Below are 19179 nucleotides of genomic sequence, written 5' to 3' on the forward strand. Positions count from 1 at the left end.
CGGGGCCCTCATTGGCCCTCAGCCGCGCCTGCCGCTTGACGGACAGCTCGCCCGCCCAACCGCAGGAAGCCTGACCGGAGCGGCGTGAGGCCGGGGCCGGGCTGAGGGCGGGCGGATGGCGCGGGGTGCGGCGCTGAGGCATGGAGGGTGTGGGCTGGAATGGGCTCTTAACGCGGCGGGGAACGAGCGCGGGGCGGATGGGGTCGCTTAGCACGGTAGGGAAACAACGCAGGGCAGAGGTAGCCTGGGGTTTGCTGAGGGGTGGCGCGCCGAAAGGGTATCTCCTCTTCCTTCTCTTATGCCGCTGGCTCTCTCAAAGCCATCATTTGGCTGTGGGTAGCCCGGAGCTGTTACAACCGCTGTGAATTTATCAATAATTCAGAAGAGATAATGTCTTGAAAGTGACTCTCCGGGCTGAGGCTTCGTGGTGCTTAATTTTTTTCTTATGTTGAGCCTTCTGCCGGTGGGCAGTGTTGGAGCACACGCCGGGCGGAAAAGCTCCGGCTGCAGCGATCAGTAGCAGCCCCTCGGCTGCTCCGGGCACAGGAGCGTGTGGTGTAGCTACCATGCCCTGGCAGTCAGAGGTATAAACCCCCTCTCTTCTTAATCGTTTGTTAAAGGTGTCCTTAAGCAGTTTTTGTTCGACGACATTCCCCTTGTTTAGCATCTAGGACTTTAAAGAAAGTTATAACCAGAGTTGTAGAAGAGTTTGTTAATTTTAATGAATGATTAAGGTTAAAACAAACAAAAGCTATAGTTAAAATAATCGTGGGAAAATAATGTTTAGCCTTTTTGTTTCTAAAGAGATGAGAGGGTTTTTTGGTTGCTTTAATAACTTAAACAAAAATGCCAGTACTGGGAAAATAGGCAATGGGTTTTTGCTATTTTTGATGTTTAGACTTTGCTGTCTTACTTGGCAGGAGAGTAATTTTTGGGAGATAGTATTTTTTGTTTCTCACTCGCATGATCTGTGTTTTAAGTTCAAAATGCAAAGATAGTCTTGGAAAGTATTCAATTAAGTATACAACCAGGTGAAGAAATCACCAGTGGCTCGCATATACAGTTTGTGAGCTTTATTTCTTTGTCTTTATAAGTCAGAGCACCAGCATGGTCTAATTCTAAGGCATGTTTTGTTGGTTAGGTCTGTTTTTCATAGTGGTTTCACGATAGTGGTCTTTAGCTTTCACAAGATAATTTTGAATTTTAATGCAGTAACAGGAGAAGAGTGTGTACAAAAAGCAAACTGTTGCTAAAACTTTCACTGCTGTTGACTGGATACAAAATGATGATTTATATGGTGTTGATACTTGATCTATATATAAATTTGATGCTAGTACACCTATGCACTCCATAGGGTTGTAGGGAGTGATTTTTTTCATGGTGTTTCCTGGCCTGTAATAGTCTAGAATGTCTAATGTTTTGCAAGTACTGTTATACTCTGCTTTGTTCATTAGCTTTGTTTCATCTGTTTAATTTCTGGTGCCCAGTGAGCAATATTCAAGGTTCTGTGACCAAGATACACTGCTCATAAGCTGAGGGATTCCTGTGACTGAAATAGTTACCACTGAGGAAGAAGAGCATTAAATTATTTGTTTTCTCATTTGTATTGCAGGTACTTACTATGAAAGTTAATAGACTGGAAGATATTTCAGAGATCACTGGTTTTCCTTGTATGCATTGAAATAAAATATACAAGTAAAATGCACACATTTACCTGCACATTATTCCTTAGCCATAGTTTGTCTAATCTCTTCCTAAAGCCTTTCAGTTTGGTTTATTCTGATTATTTTATTTTAGTATTTATTATTATATCTCACTGAAAAGTTTCCTGATGGTTAAAAACATTACTGCTATTCCTTCTTCCTTCTGTAGATTAGAAAGCAGTTTGTTACCTTGCTCTCTGCAGCTATATTCCATATTTGAAATGTGAAAAATATGTCCCTTTTGAAAGTTTTCTCTAGATTGAAGATTGCCTCAGGAATACCATTCCACTAGGATATGATAGATGGCAGCCTTTAGCTTTGATGATTCTTGCTTCCTTTTTTGGACCCCTTTCATGGAGAGCAGATCTTTCCTTGAAGTGTGTTCTTAAAAGCTGGATATACCACTACTCAGCTGAGGCCCTCCTAGTGCAGAGTCTGTTTTGCAGGCTGTGCTCAGGTTGGAGTTGTAGGATGTCCCACAGCTGTGCAGCAGTGCCAACTTCAATGAAGCTTATGGCCAGAAGTGTGAGCAGTTTGAGAACTGCTTTGTGACCTGTTGTTTCCCCTCTGGGTTTGTGGAATTGGCTGTGCTTGTGCTGGTAATGATTTAATGCTGCTCATCTCAGGCTGGTTCATGAACTGGTCCAGGCCATCCTGCCCTGAGGAATGCACTCTGCCACTGTATCCACCGTGGCTGATTTTCTGCTTCCTTGATCTGAGGGACTGGGTTTATACACCTGTAGTTGATTAAATACATATGTTCAGATTATGCTTACTGAGTTGATTGAAATGTATTTGTAAATTATGTTCAAACATTTGGTAAAGACCAAATTTTATCAATAACATTAGACTTTGGAATTTGAATGTAAGTTTAGGATTATTACAGTTTGATGAGCTGCCTTTCAGATGAACTGCAGAGTCTGAGCCTGTGTTAATTCTTAGCAGTTGCATCTGAAAATTAAAATTAGTTTGTCTAAGCTCTTCTTTTGCTGAGGCTTAAGCTGTGTATTTTGTCTCACTCTTTCTGGGGGCTAAACCTGTGTAAGCTGCCTGCTAAAGCTCAGCTTACATAAGACAACTCATTAAGCTTTGGTAAGTGGGAAGGGTACCTGGGCCCATGAATTACCTGGGGTTTATGCAGGGTAATCAAAATAGGATTTTCTCTAATAGTAAAATTTGTGTTTGTTCTAATACTGCCGAAATCAAAGCAATTTAAGAGTCTGTGAAACTTTGTGCTTACTCTTCAATATGAGCTGCAGCAGTTCCGCAATAATAGTGCCAAAGCTTCTGTGAAAGTTGCTGTTTGATCTTAGTTTTCAGAATGCCCTGTTGTCCCACAGGCTCTGCTGTTAATGCAGTAAATACCTTTTGGATTCTCTGGCATTAGGTCATAAAATCAGTTCAGTTGGAAAAGACCTTTACGATGGTCCAGCCACTAACCGAACACTGCCAAGTCAGCCACTGCGCCACATGCCCAAGTGCCATATCTACACATATTTTAAATATCTCCAGGAATGATTACTCCACTGCTTTTGCAGCTTGTCCTAATGCTTGACAACCCTTTTGGTGGATATTAGGAAAAAATTTCTTCCATCTAAACAAAGGAAAAAAACTTCTGTATAATTTAAGGAATTAAGGTGATGAATTATCGCAATTCGGTTTGTATAAAGGTCAGTAACTTCCTGCGTTTATTCTGCATGTGTTTGTCCTTCACTTTTTTACTCCGTCTAGTTTAAATCTCGAGCTCCCAAAGCGGTCCTATGGTCTTGGAGGTGCGGCTCCCCTTGAGGTCTGCTGGGTGTTTTAAGGACGGGAGCGAATCGGAGCTGAGCCAGAAGAGGGCAGCAGTGCACTTGCACAAAACCACTTTGTCTTGGCTCTGTAGGGTCTTCTGTACCAAGTATTGAATCCCTATAAAAATCGATTTTAGAAGCAGAAATGCACCAATTAATACCTTTGTAAAAGTGTATTTATTTGTATTTATAGCCCTAAAGTCTAGGGACACTGATGTTGTATATTTTAGCCCAACTTTCCCTCTATGAAAGAAGGTGAAGCTTCTTTTTCCTGGTAACAGCTTTGTCTACCTTGGTGAGAGGTCATAAAACATGCCCATGAGATATGTATCAGCTCTTAGTATTTATATATATATGTATGTCTTTTAGTTATAAAATATATATCATTTTTATAATATATAAAATATATAAGTGATACACATTCAAATTTTGTTTTGACATTATATCTGAAGTCTCTTCTAGTCAAGTATCTTTGGGAGTAATACATATGCTGGTCAGCCCTTGCCTTCTTTTAAATGCTTTTCTTAATAGAAATGCTTAGACATAATTTACTGGATAGTCTGATGAGTAATGAATTAATCTTTTTCCTGTGGATCCAAAATAATAATTTGTATGTAGAACTTATCAGAAGTAAGTTGAATTTGAAAATTATTTATGTCACTGGGGAAGGGACTTTATGACTTCTGATTATAATCAGAAGATGGACTGCAGAACATGCAGGCAGGAGTGGGTGCCAACAATGTACCTGGTTCTGTGTATTGGTAGAAATGGAGCTGTGGTGTTATGGGTCTCTTCAGATGGGCCGGCACATTCCAAGGGGTGGGCTCTAGTAAAACCCCTCTGAGACCTTCTGTTTGCCATGGTCTGCCCTCTTTTCTTTCAAAATAGCATGTTGTCTTTTGAATGGCAGTGCTGGATACATGGGTAATCCTTTTGAACATTTTTGATGTTTCAGCTAAATATCTTAATTATTTTATGTGCAGCAGGAGCCATTTCTTAACACTCTGAAATGTCTTTTGGGTTTTTTTTTTTTTTACTTCTGTCATCATTACTTGTGGGCCCAGTCTAAAGGACTATTAAATGTGTCATGATATTCACCTGTCCTGATGGTGGTGTAGGCTCATGAAAGTTGTGTGTGTATACACATAGATCGACATAGCTCTGTCTACCAAACTAGAACTTCATTACCGCATATTTCAGTGTATGTGTGGGGAGAATGCTAATTCGTAGGCATGAGATTTGAAAGTGATGTTGACCACAGAGATGTCTGTGCTCTGCCATGTTTCCTATGATGCTATAGGTCTGACATGAGAGTTCAAAACAAAAACCGGCTCCTTTGTTAATTTTTTTTTTTTTTTTTTTTTTGTTTAAATCATGACTGTGAATGGTAAAGTGATCTGTCAAGCAAGTAGGAATGCTAACAAGGCTTACACTGCCAGAACGCTGAATTGGAACTAATATTCTTTGCAGAGCCATTGTAGAGTAGAATATCCCAATGGTGAGGAAACCTGTGTTGAATAATGCTATCCTGCCCCCTTTTAGGGGGAAAACTCAAGATCTCCATTGGAAGGTGAAGTTCCTGGAGTAAATCATGCAGTCTTTAGAGTAGTGGCAGCTTTTTCATTTTTCCTCCAAACTCATTTGTTCAGCTTATGGGCCTCTAATGCACAAAATGCTCGCAGTTACAAGATTGATTTCTAGTCTTGTTTTTAAAACTTGCCAGGAAAAGAACTAGTCAGCATCCCCAAGGAAGTATGCTCTTTTGGGATCAAAATCTTGTGTGTTGCTTCGTAGTCTCCCTTGCCTGCTTTGGCTATTAAGGTTGTACTTTTATACAGAGAGAGGTGAACTATTTTGCTTTTACACATCAATAGCAGATGTCAGGACTCTGACAGCTGATTTCCCATTGGAAGAAAAATTTGTGATACAGACCATCGGAATCATCTTTCTTAGCAGACTTCTCTATTAAATACATGAGGCTTTGAACAATTGTACAGACTGATGATATTGCAGGAAACAACCCTTCTCCAGAAACTTCAATCTGAACGTCAGTGTTTTACTTTCAGAAAACAACTTTATCATTGAAGTTCCTACCAACTAAAGACACAGTGTTACAGGGCTACTAACACCTCATTTCTCAAAGTCTATGTTCTGCTCATGCATAGAGGAAAGCAAGTAATTGGAGAGACTTGTGTGCAAGGAGGCATTATAATCATAGGAGGGTGGTTCTCAGAATGGACAGTAATGAACACTGTTTTGGAGCATGGGCTTCCTAAACTGTCTTGTATGGATTGTGCTGTCTTGTATGTATTGTGTGAAAGTACTGTTTGAATGAAGCAAGAGTGACTTCCTTAGTCTCCTTCCCCCACACCTCAATTTCTTGTTTCAAGTGTTTTTTGGGGAGGGTGGTGTTTTGTTTTGTTTTGTTTTTTGTTTTTTTTTGTTTTGTTTTGTTTTGTTTTTTTTTAAGGAAAGGGGATTAAAGTTTGAGGTAAGAATTTGTCTCTCATTCTCTTCTGAATCCTCTCTCAGGGAGAACATGGCGGGAAGAGGAAGAAGCTCAGCTCCGTGGATACAGACTGATGTGGGAGGCTTCCTGCTACTGATGTGTAAAGTGGGATGAGCAAGTTTCTTTTGAGGACTTTCAGGAGCATATCCTGAAGGAATAAGGGTGGGAGGAGGGAAGGTTACCATGGGAAAGCAGTCTCAATGTATCTGTCTTCTGTAGAGGGTATGTGTGGGTTCTTTGGTTTCTTTGGTGACTGGGGAATGGCTTGAAGGAAAGTTGAAGATAATCTGCAGATACCTGGTCTCATAATGATAATGTATATTTTCTACTCATATCTTGGTTACTATTTATATGCCTATATCACTATAATAGCATGTAGTAATATACATTATATGGTAATATATAATGTAATACAATACAGTAATTTATATTACTATTTATATTTTCTCGATGCTTCCAGATGTATCATTGTGGCTCAGTCTTAAATTTTATTCTTAGACTGCTGTGCCTTTGGTCATTCTAATTGCATGTGTACCCTGATATTTATGATGGATGGTGACATTGCCTTCCACTCTGGAATGCCTCTTTCATTGTTGGCTCCATAGATGCTCTGCTTTGTGGAGCCCTTCTAGGACCTGGTTTTCAAACTGCTGCTCTTCTGGGCACTGAATAGAAGCCAGGAATAGAGAGCTATGGTTGCATGTGACTACCAGTATGGATACCAGCCTGAAGATTTCAAAGCATGTGCCTAGTGCAGAAGTCTGCCCATGGGAGTAGCACTGCAGGAACTCCCATTTGTACAAACAAATACAATTACCTTTCTGCACAGTTTATGCTCTCTCATTTTGGTGTACCTATGGAAAATAGTGAAATGAAAACATTTTAGACAAGACACACAACACTAAGTGAAAACAATAGGCTATTTCTGAGAAGAAATATTAGATAAATGACTAAATTAAAACAACACTGCAGATAGGGTAGTCATAGCACTGTTTTTTAAGATGATCTCTGAAAGTCTGAAGACAACTGAAACTGCTTATGTGCTTCGTAGAACTGAAGCAATAATTATTTCACATACAAGATGTATTATATCTGTTTGTAGTTCCAAAACAAAACCAAGATGAACTAAAAAAACTTTAGCTCTCAGCTTGATTGGATGGAAGTTGAAAGAGGAGGTAGGGTGTAGAAGATGGTTTATGGACTTGGTTGAGCTATTATTTCCCTGAGCAAAGCACTTTCTAACTGGGAGCAGGAAAGCTCTGAAGGCCCCAAGAAAAAAGAATAGGTAAATAACTGGCTGTAGGATCATATAAATTCTGTGCTATAACCTTGTGGGAAATCAGGAAGGATGACAGAACTCTGTACAAAATGGTTAAGAGCTTCCAGGGCCTTTAAGAGACTACCAGGCCACAGGGTTTAATCTGTGTTAATAAACCCAGCAAGATGTAATTGTGTGTGGCATGTTGTTTTTGGTTTGTTGTGGTTGTTTTTTTTTTTTTTTTTCTTTTTCTCTACCTGGGTAAAAACTCAGTGTAAGTTGACTAATAGTGTTTCCTTTATAGAAAATGGCTGCTTTCCCAAGGCCAAGAGTGATTATATCAGCTGGTAGAGCATCCTCACTTTGAGTACTCAAACATATTTTATCTTTGTTCAGAATGATGTTTCAGAACAGCTGAAAACAGCACTTCTGAAACAAATTGTTTTAGACGTGTTGAAGAAAAGGAAAATACAGACTATCACTGAGTTGTGTGTAAGTTCAAAGTCTAGGGGAACTTCTAAGAAGTAACATAAAGGGTGAACCTTGTACATTGATAAATCAGTGAAATAAAATTGCTCCCATGTGTTGTGGATAAAATTAGAAGAGCAGATTAATGCCTTTGTACAGTGTTGCTAGTTCTGCATACTGTGTCCAGTAGAGCAGTACTTCTAACTTGAGGAGAGTATCCACTAAAAATTTCTTTTGGAGGAATGCAGGTATTTAGTAACTTTTTTTACAGACAGTTGCATACGGTCACCAGCCCTGTGAAATGAGGGGGGATCATTTCAGAAGAAATTTTAAAGACTATTTTGACATGTTTGTCTCTCTCTCAAAAAAAAAAAGAAAAAAAAAAAGAAAAAAAAAGAAAAAATAAAAAAAAAAAGAATGAGATTAAAGAAATAACCTGCATATCATAATTTTGTTGGATTGAATTCAATTCAATCAATAAAGCAACGATTCTTGTTGTAATGGTTGGATATACTTGAAATGGGAATAGAGAATAGACCATAACAGGTGGATAAAAAAGCTTATATTGGGAAATAGCTGGACAGTTGTTCTTACTTTTGGTTTTACAAACTGATGGTACAGAAATTATTCTATGTCTTTTGAGCATTCTGGTTATCCTTCTTTGTGCCTTTTCTATCTCTAACAAACTGTACAAAGTATTGAGAAATTAAGCACATTATAGATTCCTGTGTTGTGGCACAATGCCCAGAGTGTGTCGTCTTTGACTTGTGGTTCAGTAGTGAGCTGCTCTCAAATAATTCCTGGTTCTATCCCAAGATCTTGTTCTTGACTGGCAATAAGTAATTCAGAGGCTGAAGGTGTACATGCAGTGTTAGGACTTTTTAAAGTATGTCAATTTGTCACCATTTTATCTGCCATTTAATGTCTTATGAGTCAGTTTTTCATTTCCCTCTGCCTCTTCCCCTCATCTTCTGAAAATCTCCAAAACAAAAAAAAAAAAAACGGGGAAAGAAGACTACTTCTGAGTTCAGTTATGTGGGAAGAATAAAGTTCAGTTCCAAAGCTTCTCTACAGGTTAATTGAAAATAGTCAGTGAAACCCTCTGCCACCTTACAATTCCCTTTCAGTAGGTGCACTGAGGGGAGCTTGCTTTATGGGGGAGCTTAGAGAAAAATCCATTACTCCTAGGTTCCCAATTCTAGTGTGGATGAAATAACTTGGAATACACTAGAAATGTAATGTGACTGAAAGGAAATGATCACAGGCTTTCTGAATTATTGTAAAAGAGTTTGATGAAAAGAAAAATCTCACTGGAAAGGGGTTACTAAGTGGCCCTGATTTCTTTCTGCCTGTTGATCGTAGTGGCAAGCAGTGCTGCAGGGACTGGAAAAGATGTTATTAAAATTTTTGTAGGCAGCACATACACAAAGAATGTGGTTGTCCCTAAAGAGGATAAGAGCTTTGTAGTTGCAGTTAAAAATAATTTATTCAGGCTTAGCTAATGCTGCAGAATCTGGTGGTCTCTTGTGCTGCTGGCCTGTAGTAAGCTGCAGTATGCAAGGTGTGGCATAGAAGAAATGCACAGCTTTCTGATTGCTCCCTGAATGTGTGCCATGAATACATTCTATTAGTGGTGCTACAGTAGATACAATCTAAGGATATAAGCAATTGGAATACAGACACTCTTTTATCTAACCTGTGCTAGTCTTAATGTCTTAAATTCATCCTACCCATTAGGGAGAATGAACTCATAAAAGTTCCAGTTTAAAGTCACTCTGTAGTATTTCTTGAGATATTATTAAGAAGCTTTGCTTGCTTTCTGAAACCAGCTGGTTTTGTTTCTGTTTTCCAAGTTCAGAGATATGCCTGGTATTTATGTTGTGTTTGTGTGACAAATTCAGGATGACAGCACCAGTAGAAGGGTAGGTCAGAGTAAACCTCTGGCTGCATAGGTGGCACTTCTACACCTGCACAGAACAGTGGCTGAGACAGTGAATCCTGTTGGACGGCCCAGCCGTGCTTCTCTTGTGCCCAGTTTTGTGCAGCTTTGCATCTCTGAAGGTTACAGGAAATGGGACACTTGGCTTGTGGAGTTTGTTGGGGTAACTTGGCCCAGCTCACTCTTCTGGCTAGCCAAACAAGCTGCAGACAGCCCCAGTTTTGCTGTGTGTCATGGTGTAGGTAGCAAGTAGGCAAAACTGGCCATGGAGGAGGAAGACACACCCTGACAGATCTGATGCAAAGCCTATTACATTCTCTAGAATTATTTTTATGAAATGTGGATTAGGTACTAAATCCTAGAGTAGCATTTAGAGGTTTCTTATCTAAGAACACCAAATCTCCTGAGAGGCACAAAACACACCACTGCAGTTCATTTTGCTGAGCCAAAGCGAACCTACTGGCTTAAAGTATCAAAATAATATGCACGTTACAATTTTTGGTAATTTATAAGTGTTCTGGGTCATACTTGTGATGTGACTACCTAAACTAATCTGAGGGGTGAATCAGGCACTGTCTTATTTTGGGGTGTAGTAACTTGACAACATCCTTTAATACTCCTGATGTTAATGGACAAATTACAAGTCTTCGTTTGTTTGACTTTATCCTTGCACTTTGTTTCAACCTGTTATACCACCTGCTTTCCTGTAGGAGACTTTTTGCGTGCACATCTCTTTTCCTAGACTCAGGGATAGTGGCCTGGGTTGGTTACTGTCAGTGGGTTCTTGTCAGCCTGGATGGCAGGTAGATGTCATCCTACCCTGTCACCAGCCACTGGCTGGCTGAGGTGGGAAGGGTTGGGAGGGTTGAGTGGAAAAAAAGGATTTGTTCTATGTTAGTGTGACAGCAGAAGTATCCTGAGCAGCTTCCAAAATGCTAGAGAGTAGTACCAGGTGACTTAATGCCAAGGCCAGTGACAAATTGTTTCACCGCAGTATCCTTTCCGTGGGGCTGTCCTTCAAGCTGTGTCCAAGTCAGCTGAAGTTGGGCTAAGTTGGAGAGCTTGAGATGGGCAGCTAAAGTTTTTTTCCTCTGCAGGCAATTGGTTGGGGTAAATGTTTTGTTTATCTTTATTCTTGGAGAAAGTTTGGGTGGGTTTTTTGTAGTCTGGAGGAGAAAAGAAAAAAAGCATTAAGTGTTGGTGTGTTATTTTTTTCTGGTTTAAGGAAATAATCTTTCTATAATAAGCTTGAAACTACTTTGATGATTGAAAACAGTGCTATAATATATGAACTTAAAATTTATTAAAATAAGAAATATCTGATCTTGAAATCAAAGGTTTGGTTTTGTAAAGGGTTTCACTGGATGATATTACTGGTTTTGGCTTTTTTAGAGTATTAGAAACTGAATGACACACTTGTATTTGTGAAAAGTCAACTTAAATACTGTAACTGGCTTCCTTATGATTTAAGACTTAAATACATGTCTTGTAGGCTTCTTTGGCTCTATAGGCTCTAACTAAAGTGACGTGTTATTTGGGACATGCACTATAAATTCTGGGTGACCCCAAATACAGGTTGTTTGTCTTTAAATAAAGATCATCATATGGTGAAAAAATACTAAACTTTATTTATGTCTTGTATGTTTTTCATCCTTCTCTTATCTGATTATTCCTCACTAAAATTTTTGGCATGAGAACACTACCTTATGTGTAGGTGTTCCTCTGATCCTTTTGTTTTGTTTTTCACCTGAAGCATCATCATCATCATCCCTGTAAAATCAAACTTGGCTGCTGTATGAATAATATAAGTGTTACAAACAGAGCTATGATTTCAAGTGAACAGAAAAAAGCAGATAAAACACTTCACAAAATGGCTTTCAAGGAGCATCTCTGTACCAGAAAAGCAAAGTGAAAGTAACTAATAATGCTGTATATATAGCAGTGATTTTTTTAAAGTGGTTCTCAGATGTAGTTTTGAGATTGTCCCAAGGCTTCCAGCATGATTTCAAAGGTTAATTGATAGTCCGTGCTTGTATGTGCATGCCCAAATGCTGGAGAGGGAGTGTGTTTTTGTATGTCAGTGTGTGTATGTAAAAGGATGGTCCAAATATGAGTCTTGAGGTGTGACTTCTTTGTCCTAGTGCTAGGACATGTATTTTAGGTTCTGTGGAAAAGCAGAATGGTACACAATACTCCATCACAGCTATGTAAAGATATGATACTATATATACAACATATTAGAAAATATAAATAGTATTATAGTGTCAAAGTCTAGGCCCCCTTACCACCATTCCTCCCCTCCCAAAAAAATTAGGTGCCAGAACAAAGGTTTTCTTAGCAGCCTTAATTTCGCTCCTTTGCCTGGATTACATTATAATTCATCCCAGCAACTGGAAACTGAATCCTTTCTCCCACTGCCCTGCTGCCCTTGTACTTTAGCAGAGAAAATGCACAGACCAGAAGTGTGCTGGTCATCCCCTCCGCTATCTGCTGCAAATGACTTCTGGATGAGAAACAAATACTGCAGAAATACAGGTGCAATCCGTGGGAGTGTTTGGTTGCCGCATCCCAGCAGCTTTCTGATGCTAAGTTTTCATGACTCAAGCAGTTTGCGAATGTTTTCTACAGAAAATTTGTAAAGCCAAATACTTCGCACCAAATTCATCGAGTTGTCAGAACTTCGAGGCTGTGGAGGCACAGAGTCACTGGACCTTATGACTGCTAAATTTAAGGCCCTTCCTTCACTCCCCTTGCTGGAAACGCTGAAATTGTTGGAATGCTGGAACTTCTCTGACGGCGCTCCCGGCAGTGCCACGCGGGGGCGCCCCGGGGCCGGCCCGCCGGGCCCAGGTGCGCGGGGCGGGGAGCGCTGCGCGGGCGGAGCAGGACGAGCAGGAGAAGGGCAAAGAGGCAGGAATAAGCCGTGCAGCGTTTTCCGTGACCTCAAACGCCTCACGCCCAGAGGTACTCACCGCACGTAATACACATCGAGCCTTAATTCGGACACACCCGCAGTATCGTAATGTGTGTTTGGGGAGTTAACAAATAAATTAAGCAATGGCTGTGTAGCAGGACAGAGTTGCGTGCACAATGCTCTTAGCAGGTTTCCTTTAAACTATCTTTTTGTTTTGATTAAGACCATTATTTCATAACAAAAAAAAAAAAAATACTGTATCTAGGCCCAATCCTGCACTTACGGGTTTAAAGAAATGCTGATTCTTTTCAGGTCATGACTCCTAACACTGATGCTAGATAGTACCCCTTTCTCCTCTGGGCTGACTGAGAACACTATATGCAAATTTGCACAGAAGATGTGAATAGAAACATACATGTTTTAAATGCTCTATATAGGCATAGATTATGTTCTGCTTTAGTTTACACCACTAAAAATGCAGAATAAATCTTACTGGCAGAATAAACCGGATTTGATCCTGACAATGTTGGACAACCCTTCCTCCTGTTGAAGATGGCTTTGGCAGAACCAAGCCTTTAGGTTAGAATTGCGTATTAAAAATGGGAACAGAACCCAACAGGGATTTTTCTGTTTGTTTTTAACATCTGTAGCCCAAAAGTTCAGCCTTAAGGAGACTAAGCCTAGGGCCCTGAATCCAATAACTCCAGAGTTACCTAATAGGAAACACTAGACACAGAGACCCATATATGGAATTTGGGCTATGTGAGTTAAGGCTTACACAGCTATATTGCAGCACTCTAAAATACTCCACTCTGCTTTTCTAAGGTGTCCTATTGTTATGGGCTCTTAGACTTAGTGACTTGGCATTAGTCATGCAATCCTCTAATCTAGATCATTTATTTGTAATATCCGAATCTCAGCAGCCATTGCTTCCTAATTATTTTCCAGTCCTGTCTAATACCTGTGTGACTTCTCTTCCCAAGCTTATTTCCACAAGATATTTAGTAGTATTGCTCACCTCTAGCAAATGAATAGTATCAATGATTATGTGTACACAGATGTCTTGGTGTTTTGCTGAACCAGAGTCTACTTTTCTTGATATGATTTTTGAAAATGTTATAGAGCTTCCACAAGCCTTTAAGCAGATGTTTTAGGATGTTTTTGTAAGAATTCAACAGGAAACAGAGCTTTGCTGGTGGGTTAGAGTATTTCTGGGGTGGAGGAGAGAAAATTAAATATACAGCAACTTTGAAATGAATGCCTATGGTTCCAGCATGCTAGGTGCTATGCTAACAAGTAGGCTAAACTTGGATGTCCCCAGCACTCCAGTTTGGAATAGTTCCCAGCTTTGGAATATAACATGCTTGCATTTGTATCTAGAATACAACTGAGGTTCTCATGTTCAATAATCAGAAGGAGGGAGTGTGAGTGAGGGAAACAGCTGCATATCTCTGGCACTGGGCTTTGCATACTGCCCCTTGTTGTATAACCTCCGTGCTCCAGAAGTTTGAATTCATTTCAGGAGGTTGGCATGCATTTAGCTGGGAAAAGTGTTGGCTAGTAAGTTATTCCAGTTATATAAATAGAGTAAGAGAAACCGTTGCTTGTCTGATTATGAGAGTGATCTTAAGCAATAAGCACCTCTCCCATAACAAATGCAAGAACAACTCAGATGTTTGTGGTATCTTTCCCCTTCTCCCAAAGTGGATTTGGCCAATGCCTCTGTCTAGAAGAGTGATGAGAGTGGATGGTCCTGATTGCTGGGAGAAGTTGTTACTGTGTGGGGAGATAAAAGGTTTTAATAAAAAGAACTCGGAGAAGAACTAGCCAATGGCTTGGAAAGAATAAGAAGCTGTTGCAGCGCCAAAGCGGAGTGGAAAAGATTGCAGGTCAGTTATGCTTGCTATACCATTTCTGAAGTGTCATAACCTGGGTAATCAATCATAAGGCTTTATTTTGTGGCTGTTGGTGGCACAGGGCTCCTGAAGGCTGAATTTCCACTGCTTGCATTTTATAGTGAGATGCTGATGCTTGCAGGAGCCAAGCAGGGAGAATCCTCCCTAAGATAATAATTTGGTAAGCTGTTCTACTTTCTGCAAGCTGGACCATTGCAACAGCACCTGCAGTATTCTTTGTAGATACTCTTAGTCTATCAGACTTGTTCTAGTGGTTTTAAATAATATTGCATAAGGACTTTAGCCATAGACACCAGTTGAGAGGAAACATTCTGCTACGTGTAAGATCAGCAAACCCTTTGGGTTTTGCAAGGGAGTTGCAGAATTCAACATATATAAGATGCTGTTCTTAGTAGGTGACTGATCTTACATGCAGCTTTACAAAGTTTTGCCCAGTTTAAAAACTGTAGTACTTGATCATTCCTGGGCATGTCAGGTGTGAAAATATTTGAAGTGCTGTAAAGTTTCCTTTCACAGGTTTCTTGGGTTTTTTTTTCTGGTGCTGAAGGTGCTTGTGCCTTCTTTTCTTAAATGTATAGGCTGGCATGCTTCTAGCTGGCTGTTGACCTTTAGAACCAACAAGAAAAGCCCCATCACAAGCAGGCACTGGAAGGAATAGCAAAGCAGGGAACTTGAATTTTCTGCATGTGGCACACTTGGCCTGATGGAGTTTTATGTGATGATGTTGTGTTCAGACTTGTATTCCACTCTCAGCTCTTGGGTAGGAGTCCTTCCTGTCTTGTCAGCCTGAGATCTGAAGATGGGTCAAATACGTATCTGTGAGTGCTGCTTGTAGCACTATGAGGGAAAGAGTGTATGGTTCATGGGCATACTGGGTAGGAAGTTGGAGCCTCTAAAACTTATCTGGGCACACTGGAAACTGGCCCATATGAGTAATACACATGAAAGATGAGAATCTGTCCCTATGTCTGTATAGATGCCTGGTAAATCCTGCACTAGGAGTCTTTCTTGGAATGGCACAAGGATTCCACAGGATAGCCTTAGAAACAGCCTAATAAGCATCATCAGTGGGAGCAAAAGTCTGGACCTTCCATCAAGCAGTATCCCATCAGCCTTTTATGTCACTTTGGGATTTCATAATAAACTTTGACAAGTTCTTCTTAGGTGCTTTCTGCTGAGGCAGCACAGAATCCCAGTGTCAGCAAAGGCCTGTCAACTCTAGCAAAAGCCCTGAACATGTAGAAGACTTGACACAAGGGCTTAGATGTGTGAGGAGGGTGGCTGGAGCAAGACTTGTGTGGCAGAGCTTCCTGTTGCAGATGTGGCTACTGCATTTAAGGAGGTGTCCTTACAGCAAAGCTGATCTACTTTTGCTTGAAAAACAAGAGCAAACAAAAAAGCCCAACAAATAACACATTGCCTGTGGCAGTGCTGGTTTTATGTAAAAGACGTTTCCAATGTGGTTATCTTGGTTAAAAAGTATCAGCAAAATTATTCTGAATTCTGATCTGAGATCCCGTTTGGCTTGGGGAAGTTTATATCAGATTATTTCCACAGGCTCCAGCTGGTCAGACTTGGGAGCAAGTAAATCAGGGCTGGCTCCATTGTGACATTGACTGCAACTATTGACTGATTGGTTCCCAGAATCATTTTATGTTATACCAGTACTGCATTTGTTCACTGAAATTTGCAGTCATCAACCTTTAAAGTTGACCTAAACTGGTATTTTAGCCAGGTCAGTCCACAACTTTCTGCTGTTTCTCTCCTCTACCAAGGTAAAGTTGGATGGGAAATGGAAGAACAGTTTTGTGACACTTTTGAAGCTGTTTCTGTTTAGCAGGATTTAAGACATAGCTAAAATAATCTTATTTCCCTCTTCCTACCATTTTCCTCTGGTTTTTGGCCAATCAATGCAGTGAAATGAGCTAGTGACTTCTTACCCCTTCACTAATTCTAAACTGCTGTTTTTGTGGATGTTTTTCTTTCCAGTGCAACCACGCATCAGATTTTTTTTCTTATTTTAAAACATCAGATTTTATTTTTCTGATTTTAAATGTTTACAAAGTGAAAAATATTTTAAGTTACAGATAGTTTTGGAAATAATGGAACAAAATACAAGGAAAAAAATAAAGACTGCAATACTCTAACTCTTTTGTATTTATATGGAAGAGGGGGTGAAACCATTGAAGGTATTATTAAAGTTATTTTAAAAACCCCTTGAAATTAAAAGCTTTTCACAAATAATATTGAACTTAAAAAAAATTAGCAGGTGAGATATTTTCATGCTGAATCTAATTTTCCTTGTAGTTAAAAGGACTGGTTTTATTGTTAGCTGTATAACTCCTGCACGTGCTACAAAAGCAGCCTATTTATCATAGTGTTTGTTCCAAAGACCAAATTTCTTGTAAACAAGAAAGCTTGAATACTGAAAGAAAACAATTGCAGTCATTATATTTAAGCTGTGTCTGGACAGCTCACTTCTGCCTACTCTATTAAAAAAAATCATCATAGTGGAGTAAACACATAGTCACAGCAAAATACTGATTCCTTTCTTTGAGGTGATGTCATCAGTAAGGAAGGAAAGGTGAAGCAGTTCAAATCAGCAGCAGATTCAAAGTTAGCACTTTCTTTGGATGAGTGTGGCAGTTTGTTTTTCTCAGCTGTTAATTTTCTCAGGTAGGGTGCTATTCATTATGCTCAATCCAAATGTTAAACCTGTCTTAGAATCATAATTATATTGTGTGCACTGAGCTTATAAGAGATAAGATTGATTAGCAAGGTATTACATTCCATTTTCTCGTCATGGGCAAGAGGAAGTCATGTTGTACCACCTTTGGGACTACATTCAAAGTTTTTGTTTAAAGGTGGTTAAAACCATAGGTAGACAGTATCCCTGAACTCCATTCAGAGTAGCAATGAGGAACTTTTCTAGGGAGGGTCAGATCATCTATTGATTGTTCCCTAATCCATACCACCTGCTCCCTCCAAGGTTTAAGATACCTTCAAAACTCACTTTCATCTTTGCTCTGGGAGTAAGAGGATGGAGACAGCATTATTTCAGATGCATCGATGTGCTGCCTCTATATCCCATTGATAGATGTAATGTAAAAACATGTTTTCCTGCCTTTAATGAAGGAAAGAGTGAAAAGGACTCACAAAGTGTTCACCTTTTCTTTATTCTTTAATTTTTAATTTCTTATTTTTTTAAATTCTTTTATTTTCCTTTATTATTTTTTCCTCTTATTTTTTTCTTTATTCCCCAACTAGTTTCTCAAGAAATAAGGCAGACAGACCTGTGTCTCTGTTGAAATTTTATAATAAACTTTGAAAAGTTGTTCGTAGGTGCTTTCTATCATGTACTTCTTGATGGGAATTCAGTTTTGTCCCATCTAAATTTTACCAACGACTCCCCTCAAGGAGAGGGTAAGCACAGTTGCTCAATGTGTGTTCTTCAAAGGATGGGTCTGTTTTATTAGGTTCCTTTTCCTGCTATTGCTGTGGGTTTGCAGTGGCTACCATAAAGACTTGTACTCTCCCTTTGAAGCAGCTTGTTCATAACATTATTTTCTTTTGTTGGGGAAATTTAAGAACAATGCATGACAAAATCTTCTGGCAGCCACACTAAATAAATTTTCAACAGTTTATTAAACTGGGTACAGACTTGAGCCAGGCTCTGGGAACTTAAAAAACTTGTCTCCCCAAAGTTTTGAAAGCTTCAGATTGAGGCCTCCATATATGTCTTACTAGTAGAGACTCCTCTTTAGTGTTAAAACATATTTTATGAGAACATCCCATTAAAAAATAAAGGGATTGAGTCCAGACATCAGCATACAGGTAATTCAGGTGAACTTGATAAAAAACTGAATAGTGCATACAATAAAGAGAACTGGGTAACAGAATCAGGCCTGAAATCAAGATACACTAAAGACATCCAAGAATTGTTGCTATAATTTTAGAGGGGAAATTTTGCTTTAAAAAAAGCTAAAAATTTGAGGTCCCTTTCATGGATGCAATTCCCAAAGTTGTGAAGAATGAATTATTGGTGCCAGTTTTTACACTGTGTAGCTCCACTGTTATCTTTGTTATGCTGACTACGTAAATTTTTTTTGGGATGTGTCTGTAGAAGGCTGGTGTTGAGTCTGTAACACTGACACTCTGATGTCTTTTCCTCCTCTTTCAGCTAAGCAACTATTGGTGAAGATCAAAGAAAGGGAGGAGGAGGGCTGACAAGAAACAGTGTATGAGAGATGCCTGCACAGCTTTAATAAATAAAGAGGGGTTAAGGCTTCAAATCTCTTGCAGGATATCTGTGCATGTGGGGCCCTGTTTTGCTGTAACAAGCTACATTACAGCACACTGTCTTATTTAGACCAACATGAATCTCATACTTTGAATATTAATTTATAGTAAGAAAAGAAAATTATAAATCACTAGAAATACTTGAAAATATTTAACAGTTGCTAATCTACCGGAAACCACTTCTTTTTCAGCTCTGTTTCTTGTTTCCTTCCACAGCAAAATTAGATTTGTGGCTTTTAATGTAGGTGTCTAGATTGTTTCACTTTCCAATTCACAAGAGTTGAGGAATGTATGATAAGAGCCTAACTTTCCTTCCCTCCAAAAAATACCAACTCTACGTTGAAACTTAACAACATAAAAAGGAAAAAAGAAGATAACAA

At 39.4% G+C, this 19179-nt stretch overlaps 1 protein-coding gene across 1 annotated transcript in view; it reads left to right on the plus strand.

Moving 5' to 3' along the window:
* Positions 1–112: 112 nt before the first annotated feature.
* Positions 113–19179, plus strand: part of DPF3 (double PHD fingers 3) — a 190084-nt gene continuing 171017 nt past the window's right edge. The window contains exon 1 of the mRNA XM_009102017.4: positions 113–215. The gene's annotated coding sequence lies outside the window, so the exon portion shown is untranslated. The remainder of the gene's footprint in view (positions 216–19179) is intronic.

This window comes from Serinus canaria, chromosome 5, assembly GCF_022539315.1.
Source record: "Serinus canaria isolate serCan28SL12 chromosome 5, serCan2020, whole genome shotgun sequence".
Classification (NCBI taxonomy): Eukaryota; Metazoa; Chordata; class Aves; order Passeriformes; family Fringillidae; genus Serinus; species Serinus canaria.